We start from the raw sequence: 20,634 nt of genomic DNA, 5'->3' as shown, positions 1-20,634 counted from the left end.
GCCTGTATGGACAATATGTCTCTGCTTGGGCTTTTAACCTACAATGTATGGGCTGGTAGAGCTAGTTAAAACCACCTGTGACTGAATGGGAGGGACACATGGTCAGAAAAAAGGCTGTCAAACTTCTAATAGTGTGAACACGTACCTGCTGCAATGCTCCAGGAGCGGGATCCCAAAAATGATTAATAGAAAAAAGAGAGGGGTCGCTCACTGGTCTATTCGGGTGCTCTGAAGAAAAAAGTAATCTCAATTGCAAAAAGAACTTCGGCACTCCATACATGAAAATATAAGAAATATTGTATCTGGACTAATGTCACTTTGAAAAATGAAGGTTTTTTGCGCATAATTTGGCCAATTTATGTGTGCCCATCAACCACGACAAGGTCACCTTCGTATGATGGGAAACTACGCTATGCTACCACTGGATATGCCACTCTTGGGCTGTAAGCCTGTATGGACAATATGTCTCTGCTTGGGCTTTTAACCTACAATGTATGGGCTGGTAGAGCTAGTTAAAACCACCTGTGACTGAATGGGAGGGACACATGGTCAGAAAAAAGGCTGTCAAACTTCTAATAGTGTGAACACGTACCTGCTGCAATGCTCCAGGAGCGGGATCCCAAAAATGATTAATAGAAAAAAGAGAGGGGTCGCTCACTGGTCTATTCGGGTGCTCTGAAGAAAAGAGTAATCTCAATAGCAAAAAGAACTTCGGCACTCCATACATGAAAATATAAGAAATATTGTATCTAGACTAATGTCACTTTGAAAAATGAAGGTTTTTTGCGCATAATTTGGCCAATTTATGTGTGCCCATCAACCACGACAAGGTCACCTTCGTATGATGGGAAACTACGCTATGCTACCACTGGATATGCCACTCTTGGGCTGTAAGCCTATATGGACAATATGTCTCTGCTTGGGCTTTTAACCTACAATGTATGGGCTGGTAGAGCTAGTTAAAACCACCTGTGACTGAATGGGAGGGACACATGGTCAGAAAAAAGGCTGTCAAACTTCTAATAGTGTGAACACGTACCTGCTGCAATGCTCCAGGAGCGGGATCCCAAAAATATTTCTTATATTTTCATGTATGGAGTGCCGAAGTTCTTTTTGCTATTGAGATTACTCTTTTCTTCAGAGCACCCGAAAAGACCAGTGAGCGACCCCTCTCTTTTTTCTATTAATCATTTTTGGGATCCCGCTCCTGGAGCATTGCAGCAGGTACGTGTTCACACTATTAGAAGTTTGACAGCCTTTTTTCTGACCATGTGTCCCTCCCATTCAGTCACAGGTGGTTTTAACTAGCTCTACCAGCCCATACATTGTAGGTTAAAAGCCCAAGCAGAGACATATTGTCCATATAGGCTTACAGCCCAAGAGTGGCATATCCAGTGGTAGCATAGCGTAGTTTCCCATCATACGAAGGTGACCTTGTCGTGGTTGATGGGCACACATAAATTGGCCAAATTATGCGCAAAAAACCTTCATTTTTCAAAGTGACATTAGTCTAGATACAATATTTCTTATATTTTCATGTATGGAGTGCCGAAGTTCTTTTTGCTATTGAGATTACTCTTTTCTTCAGAGCACCCGAATAGACCAGTGAGCGACCCCTCTCTTTTTTCTATTAATCATTTTTGGGATCCCGCTCCTGGAGCATTGCAGCAGGTACGTGTTCACACTATTAGAAGTTTGACAGCCTTTTTTCTGACCATGTGTCCCTCCCATTCAGTCACAGGTGGTTTTAACTAGCTCTACCAGCCCATACATTGTAGGTTAAAAGCCCAAGCAGAGACATATTGTCCATACAGGCTTACAGCCCAAGAGTGGCATATCCAGTGGTAGCATAGCGTAGTTTCCCATCATACGAAGGTGACCTTGTCGTGGTTGATGGGCACACATAAATTGGCCAAATTATGCGCAAAAAACCTTCATTTTTCAAAGTGACAATAGTCTAGATACAATATTTCTTATATTTTCATGTATGGAGTGCCGAAGTTCTTTTTGCTATTGAGATTACTCTTTTCTTCAGAGCACCCGAATAGACCAGTGAGCGACCCCTCTCTTTTTTCTATTAATCATTTTTGGGATCCCGCTCCTGGAGCATTGCAGCAGGTACGTGTTCACACTATTAGAAGTTTGACAGCCTTTTTTCTGACCATGTGTCCCTCCCATTCAGTCACAGGTGGTTTTAACTAGCTCTACCAGCCCATACATTGTAGGTTAAAAGCCCAAGCAGAGACATATTGTCCATACAGGCTTACAGCCCAAGAGTGGCATATCCAGTGGTAGCATAGCGTAGTTTCCCATCATACGAAGGTGACCTTGTCGTGGTTGATGGGCACACATAAATTGGCCAAATTATGCGCAAAAAACCTTCATTTTTCAAAGTGACATTAGTCTAGATACAATATTTCTTATATTTTCATGTATGGAGTGCCGAAGTTCTTTTTGCTATTGAGATTACTCTTTTCTTCAGAGCACCCGAATAGACCAGTGAGCGACCCCTCTCTTTTTTCTATTAATCATTTTTGGGATCCCGCTCCTGGAGCATTGCAGCAGGTACGTGTTCACACTATTAGAAGTTTGACAGCCTTTTTTCTGACCATGTGTCCCTCCCATTCAGTCACAGGTGGTTTTAACTAGCTCTACCAGCCCATACATTGTAGGTTAAAAGCCCAAGCAGAGACATATTGTCCATACAGGCTTACAGCCCAAGAGTGGCATATCCAGTGGTAGCATAGCGTAGTTTCCCATCATACGAAGGTGACCTTGTCGTGGTTGATGGGCACACATAAATTGGCCAAATTATGCGCAAAAAACCTTCATTTTTCAAAGTGACATTAGTCTAGATACAATATTTCTTATATTTTCATGTATGGAGTGCCGAAGTTCTTTTTGCTATTGTACCACAGGACTGGCGTATAGCAAATGTGGTGCCAATGTTCAAAAAGGGGACAAAAACTGAACTTGGAAATTGTAGGCCAGTAAGCTTAACCTCTACTGTGGGTAAAATCCTGGAGGGTTTCCTAACAGATGCTATACTAGAGTATCTGAAGAAGAATAACCTCACGACCCAATATCAACATGGGTTTACGAGGGACCGTTCCTGTCAGACTAATCTGATCAGTTTTTATGAGGAGGCAAGTTCGGGACTGGACCAAGGAAATGCAGTGGATGTTGTGTATATGGACTTTTCAAAAGCTTTTGATACGGTTCCACACAAAAGGTTGATACATAAAATGAGAACAATGGGGATAGGGGAAAATATATGTATGTGGGTTAAGAACTGGCTTAGTGATAGGAAACTGTGGCGCCCTGCTACGCACTGGTGCTAAAGAACCCAGAAGGGTGCATGGATGGACTTCTCCACAAGAGGCCCTCACACATTCACACACCTCCACCCTACCACCTCAGACCAGCAGAGGGATCCCGTCAGGGATATACATAGGGAGGGTGGAGCTAGGCAGCTCAGATTAGAGTTCTAGTTTCAGATTAGTGTTCAGATACAGAGCGGAACACAGCTCAGAATTGAGCAGAGAGTGTGCTGATGCTCAGAGAGCAGAGAAGAGGCAGCGAGCTGGCTGCTTTGCTTAGGCGAGCCAAGGCCTACAGCACGTTTGAAAGCCTAGTGAGGGCCTTGGGTGGGCCGAAGGCAGAGAGAAGAAGGAAGAAGTAGCAAGGGGGCAGAGGAGCATACCAGGCTCACCCCGATATATATACCGGACACCGGGTCTGCACCTACAGGGACCCTTTATTCCCAGTAGGAACCACCGGAACCCCTGGAGGACTACAGGTCCCAGGTTCACCAAACGCTGACTACAGTACCAGGGCTAGGAGTCACGGAGGTCCCAGCGTCCAGGGAGAGTGATCTCCAAAGAGAAGGCCCTATCTGTTATGTTCTGCTACCAAAGCTAAGGAAAGAGAGGAGATCTGTCCCTACTATAGGACTCAGCTGAATCCCTACGATGTAACAGGGAACCTGATCCTGCGATCAGACCTGCTAAAGTCCTAATCTAGTCTGTACGAAGACCTATAGATGTGGGGAGGGAATCCCTACAAGTACTAAGGACTGGGAGGAATATGGGACACCTCCTAACAGAAATAGTAGCAGACAGACGAACAAACAAAATAGATAGAACATAGAGGTCCGTAGACCAAGCAAACTAACAGAGCTAGATACAGAGCACAGGCTAGCTAGAAAGTAGATATACAATGAAGTCCAGCAAAGCCAGAAGGGCGGAGCAGGATTAAATAGGCCAACAAGGTCATGTGACCAGCAAAGGAAAAAAAACCTAACAGCAAGGTTCTAACAGTACCCCCCCTTCTAAGAGGATCCTCCGGATCCCCTAGGACCAGGCTTATCAGGAAATCTCCTGTGAAACGCTCTGATAAGTCTGGACGCGGAAACATCATCTGACCTCACCCAAGAGTTATCCTCGGGTCCGAAACCTTTCCAGGCCACAAGATACTGCAAACTACCTCTATACCGTCTAGAGTCAAGGATGCGAGAAATTTCATATTCCCCGTCCTCCACCACCGGAGGAACAGAGGCAGAGGCGTCACCATCCGACACAACAGCTTTTTTTAACAGAGAGACATGAAAGACCGGATTAATTCCCTTAGGAGGTAGGAACCTCCAACCTAACAGCAGATTGGTTGACAACCTGAAGCACCTTAAAGGGCCCTACAAACTTGGGACCCAATTTCTTAGAAGGAATCCTCAACCGCAGATTCCTAGAGGACAACCAAACCATGTCACCAACAGCGAACAAAACCTCCTGTCGTTTCCTATCAAAGTAGTCTTTAGATTTTCTGTTGGCCTCCTGAAGATTACCACGCACATCCGTCCAAACTCTTTCCAAATCACCGGAAAAATTCTCCTCCTCAGGCACGGCAGATCCCAACTTGGAGAACGACCCAAACGACGGATGTCTCCCAGAACAACAAAAAAAAGGCGAACAACCAGCAGAAGAAAGATACACAGCTCAGCAGACAGTATCACACAGTATAAGATTAGATACACTGCTCAGCAGACTATCACACAGCATAGGATTAGATACACGGCTCAACAGACAGTATCACACAGGAGAGGATTAGATACACAGCTCAGCAGACAGTATCACACAGGAGGGGATTAGATACACAGCTCAGGAGACAGTATCACACAGTATAAGATTAGACACACTGCTCAGCAGACAGTATCACACAGGAGAGGATTAGATACACAGCTCAGCAGACAGTATCGCACAGGAAAGGATTAGACACACTACTCAGCAGACGGTATCGCACAGGAGAGGATTAGATACACGGCTCAGCAGACAGTACCGCACAGGAGAGGATTAGATACACAGCTCAGCAGACAGTATCACACAGGAAAGGATTAGATACATAGCTCAGCAGACGGTATCACACAGGACAGGATTAGATGCACAGCTCAGCAGACAGTATCACACAGGAGAGGATTAGATGCACAGCTCAGCAGATGGTATCACACAGGATAGGATTAGATACACAGCTCAGCTGACAGTATCACATAGGACAGGATTAGATACACAGTTCATCAGACAGTATCACACAGGAGTGGATTAGATACACGGCTCAGCAGACAGTATCGCACAGGGCGGGATTAGATATATGACACAGCAGACAGTATCACACCGGAGAGGATTAGATACACAGCTCAGCTGACAGTGTCACATAGGACAGGATTAGATACACAGTTCATCAGACATTATCACACAGGAGAGGATTAGATACACAGCTCAGCAGACAGTAACGCAGAGGAGAGGATTAGATACACGGCTCAGCAGACAGTATCACACAGGAGAGGATTAGATACACGGCTCAGCAGCCGGTATCACACAGGAGAGGATTAGATACACAGCTCAGCACACAGTATCACACAGGAGAGGATTAGATACACGGCTCAGCAGACAGTATCACACAGGAGAGGATTAGATACACAGGTCAGCAGACAGTATCACACAGGATAGGATTAGATACACTGCTCAGCAGATGGTATTACACAGGATAGGATTAGATACACAGCTCAGCTGACAGTATCACACAGGATAGGATTAGATACACGGCTCAGCAGACATTATCACACAGGAGATGATTAGATACACAGCATAGGATTAGATACACAGCTCAGCAGACAGTATGACACAGCATAGGATTAGATACACTTCTCAGCAGACAGAATCACACAGGAGGGGATTAGATACACAGCTCAGCAGACAGTATCACAGGATAAGATTAGATACACTGCTCAGCAGACGGTATCACACAGGACAGGTTTAGATATACAGCTCATCAAACAGTATCACACAGGATAGGATAAGATACACGGCTCAGCAGACAGAGTCACACAGGAGAGGATTAGATACACGGCTCAGCAGACAGAGTCACACAGGAGAGGATTAGATACACAGCTCATCAGACAGTATCACACAGGAGAGGATTAGATACACAGCTCAGCAGACAGTATCACACAGGAGAGGATTAGATACACAGCTCAGCAGACAGTATCACACAGGAGAGGATTAGATACACAGTTCAGCTGACAGTATCACACAGGATAGGATTAGATACACAGCTCAGCAGACTGTATCACACAGGAGAGGATTAGAAACACAGTTCATCAGACAGTATCACACAGGAGAGGATTAGATACACAGCTCAGCAGACAGTATCACACAGGAGAGGATTAGATACACAGCTCAGCAGACAGTATCACACAGCATAGGATTAGATACACAGCTCAGCAGACTGTATCACACGGGTGGATTAGATACATGGCTCAGCAGACAGTATCGCACAGGGCGGGATTAGATACACGGCTCAGCAGACAGTATCACACAGGATAGGATTAGATACACAGTTCATCAGACAGTATCACACAGGAGAGGATTAGATACACAGCTCAGCAGACAGTATCACACAGGAGAGGATTAGATACACAGCTCATCAGACAGTATCACACAGGAGAGGATTAGATACACAGCTCAGCACACAGTATCACACAGGAAAGGATTAGATACACAGCTCAGCAGAGAGTATCGCACAGGAGAGGATTAGATACACAGCTCAGCAGCCGGTATCACACAGGAGAGGATTAGATACACTGCTCAGCAGATGGTATCACACAGGAGAGGATTAGATACACGGTTGAGCAGACAGTATCACACAGGGTAGGATTAGAGATACAGCTCAGCAGACAGTATCACACAGCATAGGATTAGATACACAGCTCAGCAGACAGTATCACACAGCATAGGATTAGATACACAGCACAGCAGTCAGTATCACACAGGAGAGTATTAGATACACGGATCAGCAGATGGTATCAAACAGGATGGAATTAGATACACTGCTCAGCAGACAGTATCACACAGGACAGGATTAGATACACAGCTCAGCTGACAATATCACACAGGAGAGGATTAGATACACAGCTCACTTGACAGTATCACACAGTAGAGGATTATATACATGGCTCAGCAGACAGTATCACACAGGATAGGCTTAGATACACAGTTCAGCAGACAGTATCACACAGGAGAGGATTAGATACACGGCTCAGCAGACGGTAACACACAGGAGAGGATTAGATACACAGCTCAGCAGACAGTATCACACAGGAAAGGATTAGATACACAGCTCAGCAGATGGTATCACACAGGATAGGATTAGATACACAACTCAGCTGACAGTATCACACAGCACAGGATTAGATACAAAGCTCAGCAGATAGTATCACACAGGAGTGGATTAGATACACGGCTCAGCAGACAGTATCACACAGGGCGGGATTAGATACACGGCTCAGCAGACAGTATCACACAGGATAGGATTAGATACACAGTTCATCAGACAGTATCACACAGGAGTGGATTAGATACACGGCTCAGCAGACAGTATCGCACAGGGCGGGGTTAGATACACAGCTCAGCAGACAGTATCACACAGGAGTGGATTAGATACACGGCTCAGCAGACAGTATCACACAGGATAGGATTAGATACACAGTTCATCAGACAGTATCACACAGGAGTGGATTAGATACACGGCTCAGCAGACAGTATCGCACAGGGCGGGATTAGATACACGGCTCAGCAGACAGTATCACACAGCATAGGATTAGATACACTGCTCAGCAGATAGTATCACACAGGATAGGATTAGATGCACAGCTCAGCAGACAGTATCACACAGGAGAGGATTAGATACACAGCTCAGCAGACAGTATCACACAGGAGAGCATTAGATACACTGCTCAGCAGATGGTATCACACAAGATAGAAATTTTAAGCGCAGCAGAGTAACCAGCGCACATACCTGTTAGCTCAGGTGAGTTTAAAAGGCTGCTGTTGATAACAAGGGCATTTGCTAAATAGATGGTGTGTGTGCAACAATATACTGAAAGGTCAATTATATTGTGCAGCTTATCTCACCACCTGTAGTTATTTAGGTGAAAGCTCCAAAATGCTTGCCTAATATGTCTGTTTATCCAAAAGGAAGTAAAAAGGGAGAGCTAGAAAGATAGCATTGCATCACATTACATGGCAATGCAATGCACAGTTGCTGAAGTTGAACCAAAATGAGCTTGTAATCTGGCTTCTGCAACTTTGAACATGAAAAATCCAATGAGGAGAAGAAAAGCAAAGCCAAAGAGTCCATCCCAAAATCCGACAAACAAGCAAAATGAACAAAAAACATTGAATTCAATTCTTTCTGATTTTAGAAACTGCATTAAAGAAGGGGTGCACCGGTCCTGGAGATACTGCAATACCAGGTCAATGCGTGGAGTGGACAGAGCAAGCTCTTTTTCCATCTCCCTGTTCTAAAAATCCATTTAATATATGGTCCCCAGATAGGGGACGTATCAGATATTAAACTGATAAGAACAGATACTACACTTGATCTTAGCCAAAAGGCCGAGAAGCGATAACCAGAATTGGTTTCAAACTACGGAGCCACCCAAGGATCCTGAAAAGTCCATTTGTGGAGATGAGCTCCTGGACTCCCGTTAAGAAGACATGTTGTCAACCTCTAGATCCCTTACATGCCTGCACTTTTCGGCTTGCTGCTGCTGCAATCCACGCGTTTTAGATCTGCATAACTCCACCTCTTTAAACACAGCACCTTCACCCCCTGCTGTTCCCACCCGCCTCAACACCGTTGGAAGGGAGGAGAACCAATTAAGGCGGGGGGTGGGGTGGAACGAGCAGCTGTCTACCCTTAGCAGGAGGGCTCCTGATTACATACCTCTCCTGCTGCTGCTGCTGCTGGCTGTCCAGCAGCAGACTGAAGGTGGCTGCTGCTGTGCACAGGTATATAAAGGCTCAGAGCCTATTATGACACGCGCAGCCAGCGTTCCATTGCCACATTCCATCTACTGCAGGCAGGATACCTGGCTGGCTGAATGTCGCTGAGAAGCTCACAGAGACCGCCATAAGCAACAGTTTAACAGAATGCCACAGACTAATCAACCAAACTTTTTGGGTTGGGTTCTCTTTTATAGTCTGCAGGCATTAAATGAAAGAAGTCAGTGTTCCAGCAGAGGGAGACAACGTTTCAGAAAAGGCATTGTAGCAAACCAAAAAAGAAATTTTAAGCGCAGCAGAGTAACCAGCGCACATACCTGTTAGCTCAGGTGAGTTTAAAAGGCTGCTGTTGATAACAAGGGCATTTGCTAAATAGATGGTGTGTGTGCAACAATATACTGAAAGGTCAATTATATTGTGCAGCTTATCTCACCACCTGTAGTTATTTAGGTGAAAGCTCCAAAATGCTTGCCTAATATGTCTGTTTATCCAAAAGGAAGTAAAAAGGGAGAGCTAGAAAGATAGCATTGCATCACATTACATGGCAATGCAATGCACAGTTGCTGAAGTTGAACCAAAATGAGCTTGTAATCTGGCTTCTGCAACTTTGAACATGAAAAATCCAATGAGGAGAAGAAAAGCAAAGCCAAAGAGTCCATCCCAAAATCCGACAAACAAGCAAAATGAACAAAAAACATTGAATTCAATTCTTTCTGATTTTAGAAACTGCATTAAAGAAGGGGTGCACCGGTCCTGGAGATACTGCAATACCAGGTCAATGCGTGGAGTGGACAGAGCAAGCTCTTTTTCCATCTCCCTGTTCTAAAAATCCATTTAATATATGGTCCCCAGATAGGGGACGTATCAGATATTAAACTGATAAGAACAGATTTTTTGATTGAAGCTGCATCCAAGGCACTGAAAAATGTGACCGAAGTCACACCAAAACAGCGCACGAGGCGAGGATTCATGTGGACCCTTCCCGGAGGAGAGGGTCCCCAATAAACCATCCCCATCCCTCCGAGCCAGAAGGCCACAGCGAGGGTCAGGGATCTCCGATGCTCTCCCTAGCCGAAGCCGGAGAAGAGCCGTTTTCGTGCTCCCAGCTTCCATCTAGGCTGCCACCCTAGTGGAGCTGGAGCCTGTGTTGGTTTCTCAGCCCAAAGCTGACCGGACCTCCGACCGGGTTTATAAAAATTCCCCTTCCTAGCCCGGAGGCCAGGAATAGGGGGGGTTGCTCAGAAAGTATGATTGGCAAAGGTGCGGCGTGCTGCGAAGCCAAGTCTTTCTGGGTTTCCCAGTCCCAGTAAGCTTGGACTCCCACCAGGGCGCCTACTCCTGGGGCACATTGCTCCAAAGCCCTCACACTTACCCAGCCTAGTGACTTCGATCCTGGAGGGCCATGTTTTCCATCAGATAACTCTATGAGCCACCTGGCGTACTAACAAGTGCACCAAACCAGTGTGTAATATGCATCAATTTACTAGGGCAGCCCAAGGACAAAACTGCCTTTTCAAAAGATACTACACTTGATCTTAGCCAAAAGGCCGAGAAGCGATAACCAGAATTGGTTTCAAACTACGGAGCCACCCAAGGATCCTGAAAAGTCCATTTGTGGAGATGAGCTCCTGGACTCCCGTTAAGAAGACATGTTGTCAACCTCTAGATCCCTTACATGCCTGCACTTTTCGGCTTGCTGCTGCTGCAATCCACGCGTTTTAGATCTGCATAACTCCACCTCTTTAAACACAGCACCTTCACCCCCTGCTGTTCCCACCCGCCTCAACACCGTTGGAAGGGAGGAGAACCAATTAAGGCGGGGGGTGGGGTGGAACGAGCAGCTGTCTACCCTTAGCAGGAGGGCTCCTGATTACATACCTCTCCTGCTGCTGCTGCTGCTGGCTGTCCAGCAGCAGACTGAAGGTGGCTGCTGCTGTGCACAGGTATATAAAGGCTCAGAGCCTATTATGACACGCGCAGCCAGCGTTCCATTGCCACATTCCATCTACTGCAGGCAGGATACCTGGCTGGCTGAATGTCGCTGAGAAGCTCACAGAGACCGCCATAAGCAACAGTTTAACAGAATGCCACAGACTAATCAACCAAACTTTTTGGGTTGGGTTCTCTTTTATAGTCTGCAGGCATTAAATGAAAGAAGTCAGTGTTCCAGCAGAAGGAGACAACGTTTCAGAAAAGGCATTGTAGCAAACCAAAAAAGAAATTTTAAGCGCAGCAGAGTAACCAGCGCACATACCTGTTAGCTCAGGTGAGTTTAAAAGGCTGCTGTTGATAACAAGGGCATTTGCTAAATAGATGGTGTGTGTGCAACAATATACTGAAAGGTCAATTATATTGTGCAGCTTATCTCACCACCTGTAGTTATTTAGGTGAAAGCTCCAAAATGCTTGCCTAATATGTCTGTTTATCCAAAAGGAAGTAAAAAGGGAGAGCTAGAAAGATAGCATTGCATCACATTACATGGCAATGCAATGCACAGTTGCTGAAGTTGAACCAAAATGAGCTTGTAATCTGGCTTCTGCAACTTTGAACATGAAAAATCCAATGAGGAGAAGAAAAGCAAAGCCAAAGAGTCCATCCCAAAATCCGACAAACAAGCAAAATGAACAAAAAACATTGAATTCAATTCTTTCTGATTTTAGAAACTGCATTAAAGAAGGGGTGCACCGGTCCTGGAGATACTGCAATACCAGGTCAATGCGTGGAGTGGACAGAGCAAGCTCTTTTTCCATCTCCCTGTTCTAAAAATCCATTTAATATATGGTCCCCAGATAGGGGACGTATCAGATATTAAACTGATAAGAACAGATACTACACTTGATCTTAGCCAAAAGGCCGAGAAGCGATAACCAGAATTGGTTTCAAACTACGGAGCCACCCAAGGATCCTGAAAAGTCCATTTGTGGAGATGAGCTCCTGGACTCCCGTTAAGAAGATATGTTGTCAACCTCTAGATCCCTTACATGCCTGCACTTTTCGGCTTGCTGCTGCTGCAATCCACGCGTTTTAGATCTGCATAACTCCACCTCTTTAAACACAGCACCTTCACCCCCTGCTGTTCCCACCCGCCTCAACACCGTTGGAAGGGAGGAGAACCAATTAAGGCGGGGGGTGGGGTGGAACGAGCAGCTGTCTACCCTTAGCAGGAGGGCTCCTGATTACATACCTCTCCTGCTGCTGCTGCTGCTGGCTGTCCAGCAGCAGACTGAAGGTGGCTGCTGCTGTGCACAGGTATATAAAGGCTCAGAGCCTATTATGACACGCGCAGCCAGCGTTCCATTGCCACATTCCATCTACTGCAGGCAGGATACCTGGCTGGCTGAATGTCGCTGAGAAGCTCACAGAGACCGCCATAAGCAACAGTTTAACAGAATGCCACAGACTAATCAACCAAACTTTTTGGGTTGGGTTCTCTTTTATAGTCTGCAGGCATTAAATGAAAGAAGTCAGTGTTCCAGCAGAAGGAGACAACGTTTCAGAAAAGGCATTGTAGCAAACCAAAAAAGAAATTTTAAGCGCAGCAGAGTAACCAGCGCACATACCTGTTAGCTCAGGTGAGTTTAAAAGGCTGCTGTTGATAACAAGGGCATTTGTTAAATAGATGGTGTGTGTGCAACAATATACTGAAAGGTCAATTATATTGTGCAGCTTATCTCACCACCTGTAGTTATTTAGGTGAAAGCTCCAAAATGCTTGCCTAATATGTCTGTTTATCCAAAAGGAAGTAAAAAGGGAGAGCTAGAAAGATAGCATTGCATCACATTACATGGCAATGCAATGCACAGTTGCTGAAGTTGAACCAAAATGAGCTTGTAATCTGGCTTCTGCAACTTTGAACATGAAAAATCCAATGAGGAGAAGAAAAGCAAAGCCAAAGAGTCCATCCCAAAATCCGACAAACAAGCAAAATGAACAAAAAACATTGAATTCAATTCTTTCTGATTTTAGAAACTGCATTAAAGAAGGGGTGCACTGGTCCTGGAGATACTGCAATACCAGGTCAATGCGTGGAGTGGACAGAGCAAGCTCTTTTTCCATCTCCCTGTTCTAAAAATCCATTTAATATATGGTCCCCAGATAGGGGACGTATCAGATATTAAACTGATAAGAACAGATACTACACTTGATCTTAGCCAAAAGGCCGAGAAGCGATAACCAGAATTGGTTTAAAACTACGGAGCCACCCAAGGATCCTGAAAAGTCCATTTGTGGAGATGAGCTCCTGGACTCCCGTTAAGAAGACATGTTGTCAACCTCTAGATCCCTTACATGCCTGCACTTTTCGGCTTGCTGCTGCTGCAATCCACGCGTTTTAGATCTGCATAACTCCACCTCTTTAAACACAGCACCTTCACCCCCTGCTGTTCCCACCCGCCTCAACACCGTTGGAAGGGAGGAGAACCAATTAAGGCGGGGGGTGGGGTGGAACGAGCAGCTGTCTACCCTTAGCAGGAGGGCTCCTGATTACATACCTCTCCTACTGCTGCTGCTGCTGGCTGTCCAGCAGCAGACTGAAGGTGGCTGCTGCTGTGCACAGGTATATAAAGGCTCAGAGCCTATTATGACACGCGCAGCCAGCGTTCCATTGCCACATTCCATCTACTGCAGGCAGGATACCTGGCTGGCTGAATGTCGCTGAGAAGCTCACAGAGACCGCCATAAGCAACAGTTTAACAGAATGCCACAGACTAATCAACCAAACTTTTTGGGTTGGGTTCTCTTTTATAGTCTGCAGGCATTAAATGAAAGAAGTCAGTGTTCCAGCAGAAGGAGACAACGTTTCAGAAAAGGCATTGTAGCAAACCAAAAAAGAAATTTTAAGCGCAGCAGAGTAACCAGCGCACATACCTGTTAGCTCAGGTGAGTTTAAAAGGCTGCTGTTGATAACAAGGGCATTTGCTAAATAGATGGTGTGTGTGCAACAATATACTGAAAGGTCAATTATATTGTGCAGCTTATCTCACCACCTGTAGTTATTTAGGTGAAAGCTCCAAAATGCTTGCCTAATATGTCTGTTTATCCAAAAGGAAGTAAAAAGGGAGAGCTAGAAAGATAGCATTGCATCACATTACATGGCAATGCAATGCACAGTTGCTGAAGTTGAACCAAAATGAGCTTGTAATCTGGCTTCTGCAACTTTGAACATGAAAAATCCAATGAGGAGAAGAAAAGCAAAGCCAAAGAGTCCATCCCAAAATCCGACAAACAAGCAAAATGAACAAAAAACATTGAATTCAATTCTTTCTGATTTTAGAAACTGCATTAAAGAAGGGGTGCATCGGTCCTGGAGATACTGCAATACCAGGTCAATGCGTGGAGTGGACAGAGCAAGCTCTTTTTCCATCTCCCTGTTCTAAAAATCCATTTAATATATGGTCCCCAGATAGGGGACGTATCAGATATTAAACTGATAAGAACAGATTTTTTTTGATTGAATATATCTTTTATTAGCACAAAAAATAAGTTAACAGACAGTGTACAGTGCCGCAGCCCAGTACTCACAGAATTCTACATCATATTTACATAGCATGAGGATACGACGCACTAACTAGACACATCACACCCCTATGCTACACAAAACACTCAATCTGAAAGAAAAAGCATGTCAATCAATACAGTACGACGAACCGTGATAAGGGATGGGGATTGGGAAAAAGGGGATGGGGAGGGGAAAATCACAGGCCCGAAGCTTTATTGAAAGACAAGACACATAAGGGGAGAGGGGGAGGAGGGGTTTAGTCCTCATCCTCGTCCTCCGGACCGTCCATGATGGAATAGTCTCTGAGCAGGCTGTGGATCAGCCTGCGGCAGTCCTGGATGGACATCCTCTCCCTCCTCAAGATGAGCCGGTTCCTGGCGACCCAAACGGCATCCTTGAAGCAGTTCATAAGGCGCCAAGCCTCCTGGATGGCTCCGACGGTATGAACCCCAGGGAAGAGTCCGTAAAGCACAGAATGGTGCGATAGGCTCGCCCTGGGGACAGAGTTCCTCAGGTCGTCCTCAAGTGCAGTCAATAGGCGCTGTGCAAATCCGCAGTCCCAAAAAGTGTGCAAAGATGTTTCCTCCACGAAGGGGCACCTTGGGCAGTACCGGGTCTTGCACAGGTTCCGGGCATGCATGAATGACCGGACGGGCAGTCCGCCCTGAATCGCCATCCACGACAAGTCCTTGTGCCCGTTGGTCAGCCTGTCAGACGACACATTTGTCCACACAGTCTCCAGCGTGTCCTGGTGAAGTCCTGTGATGTTCTCCACGTCATCCTTGGCTCTGATTAGCTTGTGGATAGTTTTGGGCTTCCACAAGTCGGGCTTGAGTCCCTCCAGTTGATGCTCCCCCACAAATCGAACGACGTCTCCGTAGAACCATGGCGTCGTCCAGTTGTAGGGGAAGGAGCTGTCCCACTTGTCCCAGCCGAGTCGCCTCCAAAGAGGAAGCAGGAAGAAGCGAGACATGGACCTGCCCGCGGAGCCATTCTTGACTTGCAAAGTCCGGCGGACACAATCACACACAAAAGAGGATCGCAGGAGGGTGGGGATATCTGGATCGCCCTTCCCACCCTTGCGAGGCTCCTTGTACATGACGGCCCGCCTGACTCTGTCCATCTTGGATCCCCAGACAAAGTGAAACACTGTCCTGGTAATGGCCCTGCACACAGTGACGTGTGGGGGCCAGGCCTGCGCCGTGTACTGCAAGACGGGCAGGACCTCATTACGCAGGACGAGTGCCTTACCCTCACAAGTGAGGTGTCTGAGGCTCCAGAGTCCGATCCATTGCTTCACCTTGGCCAAGCGTTCTTGCCAGGACTTGAGGGCCGCTCCTTCCTTCCCGAACCAGACTCCCAGCACCTTGAGGAAATCCGGTTGAATGTTGAAGGGGAAGGGGGCGGAGGAGGCCGGCTGCCAATCCCCGAAGAGCATGGCTTCCGACTTCCTGCAGTTGACTTTGGCCCCTGAAGCCCGGCCGAACCTCTCACACGTCTGGACGAGGGCGTCGACTGAACCACGATCAGCGCCGAAGACGGTGACGTCGTCCATGTAGAGCGAGCACTTGACCTCGTGTCGTCCCGGACCCGGTGCGGTGATCCCTCTGATCTCTCCATTCTGCCGGATAGCCTCTGCGAAGAGTTCTATAACACAAACAAAAAGAAGAGGTGATAGAGGGCAGCCTTGTCTGACCCCAGAGAGGACAGGGAAGGGGTCAGTCTTCCAGCCGTTCACCAACACCGAGCTGTGGATATCAAAATACATCAGACGGACATACGAACAAAACATGTTACCCAAACCTAACCGGTGCAGAGCTCGGCCCATGAACTCGTGGGAAACCCGGTCGAAGGCCTTCTCCTGATCCAAGGGGACCAGGGCCGCGTGTGCGCGGCGGACCTTGATGTACTCGACCGTGTCCCGCACGAGAGCGAGGCTGTCTGCGATGCGACGTCCAGGGATGCCGCAGGTCTGGTCCGGGTGGATGATCCGTCCGATGACCGTCTTAAGTCGTGTCGCCATCGTCTTGGCCAGGATCTTGTAGTCCACGTTGAGCAGAGTGATGGGACGCCAATTCCTCAGGTCGCACCTCTCTCCCTTCCGCTTGTACAGGATCGTGACCATTCCTTCCCTCAAAGATGGAGGCATTCTACCCTCCACCACCATCTCCTCGTACAGGTCCAACAGGTCCGGACAGATGAGGTCTCCCAGCGCTACATAGAGCTCCGCTGGAAGACCATCACTGCCCGGGGTCCTGCCGGTCCTAAAGGATTTAGCGGCAGAGAGCAATTCGCCCACCATCAGAGGTTTGTCCAAGGCTGCCGTGCCTGCAGGATCAAGATGGTTAGTGATACCTGACAGGAACTTATCAGCAGCGTCAGGGTCCGTAGTCTTGTGGGAGTAGAGTTCGCTGTAGAAGTCGCTGACGACCCTCATCACGTCCTCCTTCCCACGTCGCATGTTTCCGCTCTCGTCTCGCAGCTCGTTCAGGGGCGTGTGACCGGCATGAAGTTTCCTGAAAAAGAATGAGTTACATTTCTCACCCTTCTCCAGATTCTCCACTTTGGAACGGAAGACGATTCGCTTGGACTCCTCCTCAAAGTGCCTTTTCAGGCTCTTCTTGGTCTCCTCCAGCTCCTCCCTCACGTCCCAGCCGCAGTGAAGAAGGTCCTGCAGCGACCGCAGCTCGCGCTGCAGCCCTCTGAAGTCCCTCCTCTTCTCACACGCCTGTTGTCGACCCTTGGCCTGAAAGAAACAGCGAAACTCAAGTTTAACATATTCCCACCAATCAGAGACTGTTTGGAAGCTACCCTTGTAGGACTGCCACATTGCGTAGGCTGCTCTCATCTCCTCCACGACTTCATCCTGAGCCAGCAGAGCACAATTCAGCTTCCAGGAGCCGGGGCCGGACGGAAAACCGTCGCCGAGGACACCTTGTAAGTGAATGGCTCTGTGGTCGGAGAAGAAGCAGGAGACCATCGAGTGCCTACTCTGCCTGACTGCCCGAGAGGTGAACACAAAGTCAATCCTGGAGCGGAGTGAGCCATCGGGTCGGCTCCACGAATAGTTCGTGGAGCCTCTCCCCATGGAGCCCACCACGTCCTGAAGAGAGGCCTCGGTTACCATCTCGATGAGCAGCTTGGACGTGATGTCCAACTTGGCAGATGTGCCAGAACTACGACCATCCTCCTCGATGGGGCAGTTGAAATCCCCGGCCATCACTAAGGTCCTGGTGGTGGCAAGCTGAAGCCGCAGGGTCTGGAAAAGCTCCAAACGCTCATTCTTCAGTGGGGACGCATACACGTTGATGAACCTGACAGGTTCTCCCGCCCAGTTGCCATCTACAACAAGAGCCCTGCCGCAGATGAGCTCCTGGACGGACTCAAACGTGAATGCGCCCCCCCTGATCAGAATTGCGACCCCCGCAGACTTGCAGTCACCCCCACCGGACCAGTAGGATGGACCGTGGGACCACTCCCTGGCCAGATGTTTGAAGGACCTAGAGGAGGGAAGGGAACATTCCTGCAACATATAAACATCACACAACTGGGAAGTAAGGAAGGCATAAATAGTCTGACGTCTGAACTTGTCCTTGATGCTCCTGACATTAATGGAAAATAAGTTAATATTAGCCATCATGTAGGGAAAAAAGAAAAAGTTAGCGCAGGCAATACACCTTAGTTACCACTCCGGTCGGGTGGTCCCTCGTCGGTGTTGACTGCTGGTGACGGGATCACCAGCAGGCCCTCTTCCTCCATCTGGTAAAGCAGCGCGGCCTCGATCTCAGCGACCACCAGTTCCTCCTCTTCTGGCTCGGCCACCAGGGTCTCAACCATGTGCTCCATCTCTTCTGGCTCAGGGAGGGTATCCTCCTTTTCGCCTACGAAATCCAGAATCTTCTTTTTGGAGGATTCAGTAGCAGGGCTGTCCTCCACCTTCCTCTTTCCCCGGGTTGGAACTGGGGAGACAAGAAGGGGAAAATCCTCCTCGGAATAGATAGCGGCGGGTGGAGGAAAGGTTAATTCCACCGCTACCATGGTCTGGGGAGGGAGAGTGGCTGCCGGGGCAGGGGAAAGGACACCTGCTGAGGAGTAGGGGAAGGAGGAAGAGAAAGTGGAATCCTCAGCAGGGGTGGCCGGGGTGGGGGGGAATTGGACGGGGGTGGCAGGGGGAGGGATCGAGAGAGGGGTGACAGAACTCTTACCCTCCTTTGACTTTTTCTTCTGCTTCGGAGCTGCTGGGACCGTCGCTGGGGCTTTGGCCACCGACTCCTTGACCGCTTTGGCCTTGGTCGTCTCGGCCTTGGCCGCTGGGGCCTTGGTCGTCGCGTCCTTGACCTTCACAGGCCTGGTCATCGGGGCCTTGTCCTCCGTAGCTGGGGTCGTCGCAACCACCGATGCCCAGGATCTCTCACGCTTGGGGCAATCCTTGTACAGATGAGCCGCCAGCCCACACAGGTTGCAGGATGTCTTCTTCGGGCAGTCCTTCGAGCTGTGTCCCGTCACTCGACAAATCCTGCAGGCATCCTCCTTGCAGTCCTTCATCTCGTGGCCGTTCTTGCCGCATCTCCTGCAGTTCCGCGGCATGTCCGGGTAATAGATGAGGCCGTAGGAGTTGCCCAGGGAGGATGTCGGGGGCAGGTGCCGAAGTCCGTCTGAGTACGCTGTGAAGTCTAACGGTCACCGACCACTTACCTGTCCAGAAGCCGAGTCCATTCAGGATGTGAGAGGGTTCCTTCACAACCAAACAGAAGCGTCTCAGGAAGGTACAGATGTCTTGGCCTGGGGTGTGCGGGTTGCGCATGGAGACCGTGATCCTCCTTTCGTCCCTCTGGATAGGGCAGCTACCTGTAAAGGCAGAGAAAGAATTATCCGGTCCTTTTGCGCTTACCATTTCCCAGAACCTCCTGCAGGTGTTCACAGTGGCGAAGGTGACGAAGAAGATCCCCGTCAAGAAGGTCTGGATGCTGAGGGTGTCCGACCTGGAGAAGCCTCGATCCAGCAGCATCTTCTGGCAGAACACGTCCGAGGACATGTCCGGCACACTCCCATCCACTTCCTTCAGCTTCAGGGCCACCGTCTGCCGCATCCATGGCTCCAGGGCTGGAGCTTCGTGGCGGGGCTTCTGGGGTCCCTTCTGCTGGCCAGTCGTGGAGGCAGAGTCCTTGGGGTCAGAATCGGCTCCTGGCTGGGCCCTCCTGGCTGTCCCCTGCTCCAGGCTCTTCTTTTCGGCCTTCCTCGCAGCGCTTGCCATGGCTTTCCTCCTGCAGTTACTTCTTGGAGCTGGATCTGGAACTCTTCCCGGAATGGGTGGAGCTATGCAGATTCTTCTCCCGTCGTGTTCTGGACAAATTCCCCGAAAGGTCTTTGTCTCGATGATTTTCTTCCTCGAAGATTCCACAGGACAGCCCGATTCTTCTCCGAGTCTTCGTCTTCTTCTGGATTCTTTAGAGCTTCTTCCTCCCACCGATATCCGCCTTCCTTCTCCGATGTCAGCTGGGCTCCGAAGCTCTTCTCCTTCCGAGTTCGATCGCTCTCGTCAAGTGTAGATCGTAGCTCTTGTGTTCTTAAAAGAATAGATACTACACTTGATCTTAGCCAAAAGGCCGAGAAGCGATAACCAGAATTGGTTTCAAACTACGGAGCCACCCAAGGATCCTGAAAAGTCCATTTGTGGAGATGAGCTCCTGGACTCCCGTTAAGAAGACATGTTGTCAACCTCTAGATCCCTTACATGCCTGCACTTTTCGGCTTGCTGCTGCTGCAATCCACGCGTTTTAGATCTGCATAACTCCACCTCTT

At 48.2% G+C, this 20,634-nt stretch overlaps 5 non-coding genes and 2 pseudogenes across 5 annotated transcripts; all 7 read right to left on the bottom strand.

Moving 5' to 3' along the window:
• Nucleotides 1–8,766: 8,766 nt before the first annotated feature.
• Nucleotides 8,767–8,957, bottom strand: LOC141225024 (U2 spliceosomal RNA). The gene has a single exon (XR_012292351.1). It is a non-coding gene; the product is annotated as a U2 spliceosomal RNA (small nuclear RNA).
• A 1,115-nt stretch (nt 8,958–10,072) lies between these two features.
• Nucleotides 10,073–10,254, bottom strand: LOC141224389 (U2 spliceosomal RNA). The gene has a single exon (XR_012291815.1). It is a non-coding gene; the product is annotated as a U2 spliceosomal RNA (small nuclear RNA).
• Nucleotides 10,255–10,778: 524 nt separating this feature from the next.
• Nucleotides 10,779–10,894, bottom strand: LOC141224548 (U2 spliceosomal RNA; annotated as a pseudogene).
• A 1,115-nt stretch (nt 10,895–12,009) lies between these two features.
• On the bottom strand, nt 12,010–12,200 carry LOC141225022 (U2 spliceosomal RNA). The gene has a single exon (XR_012292349.1). It is a non-coding gene; the product is annotated as a U2 spliceosomal RNA (small nuclear RNA).
• Nucleotides 12,201–13,315: 1,115 nt separating this feature from the next.
• LOC141224792 (U2 spliceosomal RNA) lies at nt 13,316–13,506 on the bottom strand. The gene has a single exon (XR_012292125.1). It is a non-coding gene; the product is annotated as a U2 spliceosomal RNA (small nuclear RNA).
• A 1,115-nt stretch (nt 13,507–14,621) lies between these two features.
• Nucleotides 14,622–14,816, bottom strand: LOC141224411 (U2 spliceosomal RNA). The gene has a single exon (XR_012291836.1). It is a non-coding gene; the product is annotated as a U2 spliceosomal RNA (small nuclear RNA).
• Nucleotides 14,817–20,372: 5,556 nt separating this feature from the next.
• On the bottom strand, nt 20,373–20,450 carry LOC141224532 (U2 spliceosomal RNA; annotated as a pseudogene).
• Nucleotides 20,451–20,634: the final 184 nt, after the last annotated feature.

Source organism: Phyllobates terribilis, unplaced genomic scaffold (assembly GCF_046119375.1).
Source record: "Phyllobates terribilis strain yellow unplaced genomic scaffold, ASM4611937v1 Scaffold_393__1_contigs__length_1774422, whole genome shotgun sequence".
NCBI lineage: Eukaryota > Metazoa > Chordata > Amphibia > Anura > Dendrobatidae > Phyllobates > Phyllobates terribilis.
Note: the sequence above shows the minus strand (reverse complement) of the source record. Positions and strands in the feature narration are given on the sequence as shown.